This window comes from Cololabis saira, chromosome 16 (genome assembly GCF_033807715.1).
Source record: "Cololabis saira isolate AMF1-May2022 chromosome 16, fColSai1.1, whole genome shotgun sequence".
Taxonomy (NCBI): domain Eukaryota; kingdom Metazoa; phylum Chordata; class Actinopteri; order Beloniformes; family Belonidae; genus Cololabis; species Cololabis saira.
Window position 1 is genome coordinate 16,212,947 of NC_084602.1, and position 10,285 is coordinate 16,223,231.

A 10,285-nucleotide genomic window follows, 5' to 3' on the forward strand; every position below is an offset into this window, starting at 1 on the left:
TGAATCCAGAATGTATGACATCTTTGCATTACAGAAAATAAAGGACTTTATCACAATATTCAAATTTTCTGAGACAGTCCTGTATGTTCATTTCTAAAGTTAGACTTGGACAACAGAGGAGGTTCGGTGGATGGGCAGACTTTGACGCCTAGTGGTCGTTCCAGGAACTGCACTTCCTGGTTTCTCCTGTCTTTTTTTTCATTGTTTATTTATTTCAGTGTTCTGTTTGTCGTTTGTTCTGACACGAGTATTTTATTGTTTTCTGTCAGTGTGTAAAGAAAATATCAGGCAAAATAGCACCAAAAAAAGTTTCAGACGCGATCAACCAGAAGAGAGTAAAAAGAATACAGCAGTTATTAATAAAACAAACAAAGTGGCACATCTTCTCTCCTGTCTCTTTTGCTCGCATCTCTGTTTGGGGGGCGAAGCGGGCAATGCAGCGACCATCCACCAGGGGGCAGCATCGTCCCAGCAGCAGCAAGAGCAAAGGACGGTTGTTGCATCTGCAGCCCAGAGCAGTGGATAAAACCCTTTTATCCACTGCTCTGCTGCAGCCTAGAGGCTGGTGGGGGGGTGGTGGTTATGCAACCCTCTGCAGGGTCGTGTGGGCCTCCACAGCAGCGACGTCCACGCCAGGCATCAGTTCGTTTACACAGAGCAGCACTCTCAGAAGGCTCGGTAGCTTTAATTCCTGCTGGGATCATCTGTTTTACTACTCTGAGTTATTTCACATGCACGTGTCAAACGTGCTGGGTCCATTTTTGCACAATCATCAGTTATTTGGAAGATACGTGCTTGTGCGTGGCTGCTTTCATGTCATATTCCCAACGTTTGCAGGAACACTTTATTTAATTAAAGTGTTGAGATTATTTGCTCATTTCCAGCCAGTTTATTGTGACCTTTGGCAGTTTTAGAGCAGCTCAGCATGACTCCAAAAGGTTGCAGTAAAGACCACTTACCGCTGCTGTATCACACGGTTCAGTTTTTGAGCCTCCGCTCACGTGTAGGATGATGATTGCATCTGAAAACACTGCAGATGAGTCAGGAAACACGGAAAAGGCCTAATATGGCTCCTTTAAAGTTTGTCAGCAGGTCTCTCTGGTCTGAATTTGCATAGATTTATGTTTGTAAATATTCAAAGTTGTTGAATTTGGGAGGAACTAGACTCATTATTGGTATCAAAGAAAGTAAAATAATGTGGATGATCGTAATTCTGAAGTCCATGGAACCTTTTTGTTGTCAGTCCTGATTAAAACTCTCATTCAGTTGAGTTTGACTTTTGTCTGCTGCTGCAAACATTTATTTTTTTGCAAGAGATAAAAAGCATGCAAACTTCCCGACACATTAAAACGGTGCAGCTTGGCTACAAAAGCTGCTGTTGTCATCTCCTCCGACTTCTCACTTCACACCCCTTTTCTCTTTTTTCATTTTACCTCCTTTGATGAACAAGAAACCACAGTTTCCATCTGGGAGAGAACAAGAGCAGCATGCAGCTCAGATGTGTCCACCTCGCCTCCTCCTTGTTTTTTGCCAGTTCCAACCGGTGGGAGGATGAGGAGGAGGAGGAAGAGGAGGAGGATGAATAGCAGGGAAAAGAGGAGAGGCGTCCTAGCACAGGAACTTTATGTGACTATATCCCAGCTTGAGAATATGAAAGAGGAGAGTGAGACTTTTGAGAAATCAGGAAAAGTGAAATGTTTCATTTTGGGGGAGAAAAAAAAAGGAGGCCTTCATCATCGTCTCCATCACAATCTTCTGAGAGATTCCCCCGGCGCAGAGAGAACTCGTTCCTGCGTAGCAGAACATCCATCTCACAGACACCAAGACACTTATTTATCAGGTTATTTATAGTCCTGGCGAGGTTCAACATGCATCCAGCTGCTCCTCCATAAAGTGTTGTGTAGGATTTCATGAAGACCTTCTGTCCTCCTCCACTTCAGACGTCGTCTGAAGACATATTTGATGCTGCGTGTACTTGGCGATCAGAGCGGAGCTCGGCGGGAGGTGAGATCCTCAGACCGACATCCAGATGGGGAACCTAGAGCCAGAAACTGCAAGTTCAATAATTCACCTAAAGCTGGAATAAAAGGTTTGGCTAGTTAATCATGGAGGATTAACTCAAGACCAAGGATGTGTTTATGAGTGAAGTGTCAGAACGTTGCCAGTCCTTTAACTCTTCATCAGTGTCATCACCTCCCAGCGCTCAACCTGGAGAGCCTTGTTATGTTTAGAAATACCAGCGCTGACGTCCAAAGAACTGTCCTTTTATTCCCTTTTCTTTTAACAAAACTCTTAATGTCGACGACCCAAAAAGACCCCTAAATGTGGTTCCTTTAGTTAAGCTTTGCTAAGTTTAAGGGCTTCCTTCGTGGCTTCATTGCGCTGCACTCTGCTGCCTTGTCTTGCTGAATAAGCAAGACATTCCCAGCTCAGACTTTGGAGGGCATAAAGGTCCTTACGGGGTCTGTCTGCAAATTAAATCAACGTAACCTCTGATGAACAAGAGCAGACAAACACGTGGAGATTTATAGTGAGCAGCTCGTTTGGTTGCATTTGAATTACGTTTTTTCTTTTGAAGATGAAGCTCTTGCTCTTGGAAAGGTCTTTTCTGAAAGGAGACATTTAGGACACGTCGTCGTTTCCTCTCGACTACCTGAAGTAATCTTGTGTCCAGAGATGGTAATCGGTACTTACAGACTAGTACTACTAACTCTTAAACTAAATTTAAATAATGTTGAATACCGTATTTTCTGGACTATAAACCGCACCTGCATATAAGCCGCATCCGCTCTATTTTTAAAAAAACAATAAAAAAAAGATATACAAGCCGCACCCGTATATAAGCCGCATCCGCTCTATTTAGAAAAAAAGATATTTAGCCGCAGATATTTATGTTGTTAGATTAGATATTTCCTACATGTACAGAAGGATTTTGAACTGTAAATGATGTACATGTTTGTACCTAAATAGATCTTTTCCTAACAGTGTCTTTTAACACGACAGCAACTTTGCTGGTTAAAACGGGACAGAACCAAGAGAAAATAACCAGTATTTATTTATCTATTTATCTGTTTGAAATCTGCTTCTACTTACTTCTATCTGCTAAAGAAGAAGTAGCGTATTCTTCTTTGCATTTATTTTGTCTTAGTGTTTATTCTAATTCCGGTTAGCACTCCCCCTAGCGGTGGAAGAAAAATCCACAGATTAGCCGCACCTTCGTATAAGCCGCATGGTTCAAAACCTATGAAAAAAGTAGCGGCTTATAGTCCAGAAAATACGGTACATACAAAATAGTAGAAAAATGTACAAAGCTAGGTAAACGTCTTGAGGTTTCAGGCTTTGTGTGATCGTTAAAATGAAGCCAACTGCGCTGAAGCTGGGTTTTAATTATAATTCCCATAAACTGTTAAAGTTAACAATATTCTTCAAACCAAATATTACATACAATATTTATCTGTCAAAAAACATATTTTTGCGTCTTATCTCTGAAATAAATCTAATTATAATTAGTCCAAAAGTCAACAAATAAAGTTTTCTCAGTTCTTTTGCAAAATGTAAATAAGACTTAATTCTTCTTCATTAAAAGATGTTTTCTCACTATTCCCACCAAGAACCACCCCGAGTTTTTCTGGTGCAAGCCAACAAAAAGAAGCACGTTGAAATGTCTCAGTTGTATCTCTATGTGACGCTGCTGCAGTTAAAAGAGGAGCTTGGATAACGCACCAATCCCTGCATGATATCTCTATTTCCTCCTTGTTTGCTGTTATGCTCAAGTGCTGCTCGTTGCAGTGTTTAGTCTCGCCAGCTGTGGCGCACGGCGCCTCATCTTGTTGATTTATTTCAATAATTAACTACAGTGTCTGTGAGGAATGCCAGAAGTTTGCCCGCGGAGGCGGAAGAGCTTCTTCTCGTCTCATGAAAACAGGCTGCTGATGGCTGATATATTGCTCTGTAATTGGGAGGCTGCTCGTTCTTGATGGCTGCTTATTAGGGAAGACACATACTTACCAGACTTCAGCCTTTCGGCGTAAACAGTGGGAGAGAGCATTAATGATGCATTAAGATGCACACCCCCCCCCCTCACTTTCTCTTTATTTCAAAGAGCAGGCCCCGGCTGAGAGGCCTGAGAGGCCTGAGAGGCCTGGGAGCCTCATTATCAGCCCCGCTGCAGAGGCTTCCTCCCGGGCCTGGACCGGCTCCTGCTCGGCCTCCTCTGGATGCGTTTACAAAGCAGCTGGCCGCCATGCGAGACGCCGATGACGGAGAACCCGCATTAACAATTGCAATGCCAGAGGGTGTGTTTGCACACATGTGCCGAGGCAGGGAGCTGCAGCGGCAGCAGCAGCAACGGCGGCACTAATCAGCTCCAGCTCAGTCCTGGTAAATGAGACGGGAGGGTGAAGGCAGGGGAAGTGGATGTAACGGGAGACGGGGGGAGAAAGAGGGATGGAGACAGGGCCCTGAGAACGGGAGAGGCAGGGAGCGGGGAAGAGGAAATTAGGAGGAGAGAGGGATGGGAGGGGAGGGAAGGGAATGAGGGATTAAGGAGGTAGGAGACAGGAACCAGAGGGAGTTTCTGGAACAACAGCGTTTCATTTACAAAAGTGAGCGCCAGATTCTGGGTGGAGATGTCCAGCCAGGCCTGAAGAGAAGCTGCTCTCGTTAAAACCTCACACTTTAGCTGGCCAGGAATGATGACGCGGAGGGTGGAGGACCGCGTCACCAAGGACGAGCTCTGCTCCAGTTTCTGTTTATTGACTCTAAGCTGCAGTAGTTCCAAAAAATAAATACAGTAACTTCAGAGCGACCAATTCAAACAAAGTTTGCTTCAGGACTTTGCAGAGAGTCGCTAGACCAGACTGAACACTTTAACGGGTTCGGCAGGCGTGAAAATCTGAACCTGAACCTGTAACACAAAGATTATGTTTGCACTTTCACTTTGTATTTTTCTTGGTAAGCGGTCCACTTCTGCAGGGAACACAGGTGTCCAGGGTACCAGGGTAATATCAGAGGTGTTGGCACTTTTAACACCTCTGGTGCAGTTTAACATATCCCTCTTTTCCTGCTTGAGTATGAAAATACGGTGTTTCTTCCCTGTTTTACCTCTAAAGTGTGGTTGTTGGTGCTTTTCCTTTACGAGGGATTTGAAACAAGTCCGTTTTACCACTCACTTCTCTCTTTCTTTTAAAAAAAACCCTGTTTTTGTTGGACTATCAGCTCGCTGACGTGTTTTGTAGTCTCGGCTTAATGTGCTCGGCCTGTGTTGCCACAAACAATTTAGTTTTTTGCTGTTTTTGTTCAGAGGAATCAGACTTAGCACGCCCATCCTGAGTGACCCGTAACAATAAAAGCCTTTTGATTTCACTGCAGATTCTCATTCGTCCACATCATCACAATCGAAGGAGAAGCCACCCTAGTTTCACCCCAGGAAGCTGGAGCGCGAGTCCCCGGCTCAACCTGCCAATCACGTTGGTCGCGTACGATATAAAGCTCTTTTTTCTGCGATTGTTCTAACTGTTTTCACAGGTGAGTAATCTTCCTAGCACCAGAATGATGGAACGTGTGTTGCCTCAAAACGGCTCCCCGATAGCAACAGTTGCATCTCTAAAACCATCACTGATGGCTTTCCTTCTTGGCATTGTGTTTAACACACACCTGAAGAGTCCAGATCAACAAAGTGTCCAATCTTTCGCTGTTATGGACATCTGCACACCTGCTGATGACCATTTAATCACGTTTATTAGCTATTAGCATGTATTAGTATCACTTGGTTGTTGCTTCACTCTCTATTTCTGTGGAAACACTAAAGCTCGTTGTAACACTTCACACAGTGTTTCTCACGCCTGTTTTGTTTAATTAAAGATGAAATAAGCACTGATGCAGCGTAAAGTTGAATGCCCTATGCTGTTCTTGTTAATCTGAATAGTTTCCACCACTTACGAACCAGGAAGTTTACAGGTTCATTCAAGGCCACGCTTTCAACAACTCAACAAGGGGAACTGAAATAGGACTTCAATACCCCCCCCCCCCACACACACACACACAAAAACAAGAGCTCCCAGACTGATTCACACTGTTGGGAAAACACAAAAACACGAGCAGAGCGGCGTCGAAGATGCAGCTGAGTGCAGCGAGGAGTGCAAAGACTTTACAAAGGAGGAAACTTCTGCACAAGCCAGTTCCTCCTCTGCACAGACAAGACAGAGTGTTTAAGGGATGTGTTTAATAGTGGCCCTGCGCAGCTCAAATTACGGTGGCCGACAAGGGCCAAACGCACTGCAACGGCCTAATGCGTCTCAGTTAAGGAAAACGGCTTCAAGTACAGAAACGATTCAAATTCACAAACTCAAAAAGAGGAACGTGGTGCAAATGAAAAAACGTGCTGCAAAAAACAAAGACAAATGCAGCATCATCAAACGCGCTGCAAATAGAGAAACGATGCAAAGCACAAAACGATATAAAACAAGAAACAGTCTTCAAAAGAAAAACGCTTCATAACCGGTTACCAAACCTGCAGGGGGCGCTGTCAGCGTAACAGCTCAATGGACAGACACACGGGATGTAGAGAGAGACCGAACAGCTGACTGTAACGTTAAAATATAATAAAGAAACGTCTCGTAATGTACAGCGTTGTACAGTGATATAAACCACATTATATCACATTACCGTTCCCGCTGTATGTTTAAACCATGGATGTAAACACTGTGGTTCAGTCAGCTGTTCGGTCTCTCTCTACATTCACAAACTCAAAAAGAGGTACAAAAAGAGGAACTTTTTGAACCTCGTTTTGAGTTTGTGAATTTGAATCGTTTCTGTACTTGAAGCCGTTTTCCTTAACTGAGACGCATTAGGACGTTGCAGTGCGTTTGGCCCTTGTCAGCCACCGTATCAAATACCTGGAATCAGCCTTCCTGGATGATGGTGAAACATCCGCAAACGTGTGTTTTGCTAATCAATTGGACAAAACTGCCCCTCACATGTTAACGGAAAAACTCTGAAAGTCTCTTTTTATGGAGGTTACCATGTCCCAAATACAGACTCCGCCCAGTTGAAACAAGTACCGCTGGAGAACAGACGAGGACAGATGGAGCACCGTTGGAGCACCAGGACCAGAGGGCATTCACCAGTTAGCCTCAGGTAGCTGCTGCTTCGCTCAGCTTCATCATCTGACCTTTCCACACCAACTCACAGCTGGTCTGTTGATTCAAGTAAGAGCCTAACCCAGGGGTCAGCAACCCACGGCTCTAGAGCCGCATGTGGCTCTTTAGCGCCGCCCTGCTGGCTCCCTGGACATTTCTCAAAAATGTTTGACTTTTTTTTCCCTTTTTTTCTTATTTTTTTCCTTTATTTTCTTTTTTTTTTCTTTTTTTTCTTTTCTTCTTTTTTTCCTTTTTTTCTTCCTTTTTCTCTCCTTTTGATTTAGATTTTTTAAGATTTTGACTTTTTTCTCGATATTTCGACTTTTTTCTCGAGATTTTGACTTTTTTCTCGACATTTCGACTTTTTTCTCAACATTTCGACTTTTTTCTCGAGATTGTACTTCAACATTAATCTCGACATTTCGACTTTTTTCTCGAAATTTCGACTTTTTTCCCCCAGTTATAACTAATATAGAAACATGCAGCATGTGTTGCCTTCATTCTAAGGCTGATACATACAAGACTTTTCATTTTTTGCGACATATTTGTTTTTTGTGTTTTTGGTTCAATATGGCTCTTACAACATTTTGTGTTGCCGACCCCTGGCCTAACACAACAGCTAGCCACTTATCAGTACCAGCAATCAATCAATAGGCTCCACCACTAACTCTAACCCCCTCACTCATGGAGCCACTTCCTAGTGGCCAGTCGCCGAACTGCAGTTTTCTTCTTTTAGCCGCTGGGTGTGAGACGCGTTGGTCCGTCCACCACTAGGGGGCGCCACATTCAGAGAGTTGGAAGCTGCTGTGTTTGTGTGTCGCGTCGTCATTGGCCTTTGCTTTTCTGGATGTAATGTGCAGTCTCCCTCAGACATCCCAGCCTCTGCCGTCCGCTGGACGTCCCCGGCCACCCACGTCTGCCTGATTAAGCCATAGTAGCTGCAAGACGCTCGCTTCTTGCAGCTGTTAATGGCTTCATGAGTTTAAGTTTACAACTTCTGATTCACGCTGACACAGCAGGTCCTTGCAGGCAAATTACTCTGGCTTCTCTCCCATCCTCCTTAAGTGAAAGAGAAAACAGAAAAAAACTGGCTGTGCCTCAGTTTAAGTACAGCTGAACTCAACACCAGTGCTTTATGGACACACTTCCTGCCAGCACACGACTGCCTCTGGACATGATCCTCACCTCCAAAACGCTCCAGGACTCACTAACTCACTAACTTTGCAGATTTACGTTCAAGATTGAGCACATTTGTTGCATCTCGACAAGTAAATCTTCACGTTTCATGCTGCAGGAAGTGTTATCGGGCCCGGCATCAAAGCACAAGCTTGACTAATGCTGCAGGCTCACCAAAACATCTGGATGCGTCTCCATGACTACGAGGAGGTGGTATTTCCTGTGCGAAAACCAGCGAGCAAGAGAGAGAGAGAAATTAGCATCAGAATAATCATTATTAGACTCTGAACACTGCAGGGTGTGTAAACAGAGACTAATCACGCTGTGAAGCTTTTCAGAAACATTCAGAGAGGAATTCCCCCTTTCTCTACCCGTCATGAGACGATTTCAATGTTTTTACCCTTTTCCCACGTAAATTGAGGCATCACCATGTAAATCATCATTAAGTGAAACAAAATGCAAACAGTGAAGAGTGATCTAAATGTCATGGCTCAAAAAAAACCAAACAACCCCAGACCTCTCCCACAACACAAATCTTTCTAAATGAGTAAACGAGCCGTTATTAAATTGCATTTCACGGCCAGTTTTTGAGGGGAAGCACTGACATGCGTCACTGCAGAAACACGCAGCCGATCAACTGCATCTCGCTGGTCGAGACTTTTTTCTGTCACAGTGTGTCTTTGTTGCACAGGAAAGGGTGACAGTCAGCCGGACGGCCGCGCCGGGCGGCCCTCTGTTTGGGGCTTGTTTGTGTCTGTTTCCATAGCAACCGCCGGGCACAGTGCTGCACGAGGGCTGAGGGCGGCCTTGCAGGGCCGAAAAACAAAAACAAAAAAACAACGGGTGCGGACCTAATCCAAGAGAGAACCAAAGAGGAAGCATCTGGAGGATCATTAGAGGCTGCAGCTGCTCCGAGAATGCGCGGCTACCCACAATGCATCAGCACTGGCAGGGCCTGTAGGTGTTGCAACACTAAAAATACTCAAGAATTGACGTTCTGCAATCAGAAACAACTCGCTCCTTCGGAAATGGCACACTTGTGTGTTCATGTGCAGCTTCGGTGGGGGGAAAAACGGATGATTGGGTCATTAAATATCAACTTGACGAAAGATTTACTATATAAACTTAAAATCATTAGAGTTTTCGTTGGTTATAGGTTATTTTGATTGCTACTACATTTTAATTTGAAAATCTGACGAACGTCTCGACCAGCCATCCTAATCCTAATCTTGGTCCTATAAAGCCGAGCCCCGCCCCTTTATGATCAGTTCGGTACATTCTGTACCGGTGGCTGTGAATGGGAGGGGTACCAAGGGCACTACAAGAGGGATAACGTTTCACAAAGTGAATAGTTGTCTTGATAGATCCCAGAATACACCTCTGTCATGTTATGAACCCTTCAAACCGTTATACACTTGGTTATACATACTGGTACAGGAAGTCCTTTAAAGATTCCTGTGAAAACAGAAGAAAGAAATGTGCCAATTCACCGTGAGCAGATCCAGATTGAGAAATCATGACCGTCACCTCCGGGGTGCAGATCTTCACGAGGCCGACGCTGCAACACCAACTTCCCCCAGCTGCTTGCTATCAGGTGGATATCATGCCGCTAGCTTTTATTGCTCCCAGAGTTTAGACAGTAGTGTGTCTTTGGGGCTTTTGAAACCTTCTTGAAGCATATTTGAGCTCTGGGAAATGTTACGGTCACATTCGTCACGCACTTGCAGTTTTATGAGCGTTGAAGGACAGAAGACTGAGAGGAATCTGGCCTTTGAGGGCATCTGACCTCGTGTAAAACAGTAGCAACAGATAATGGAAGTACAGGGCTATAAATTCTGTTCAGCTGGATAAAAGAGTTATATTTGGGGTTGCCTTAGTCAAAATAGGAGGTTTAAATCAACCCGCTGCAACAGCAACTTCTGTAAACTTCTAACTCTGCAGAGACGCAATAAAAACGAAGAGAAATGACA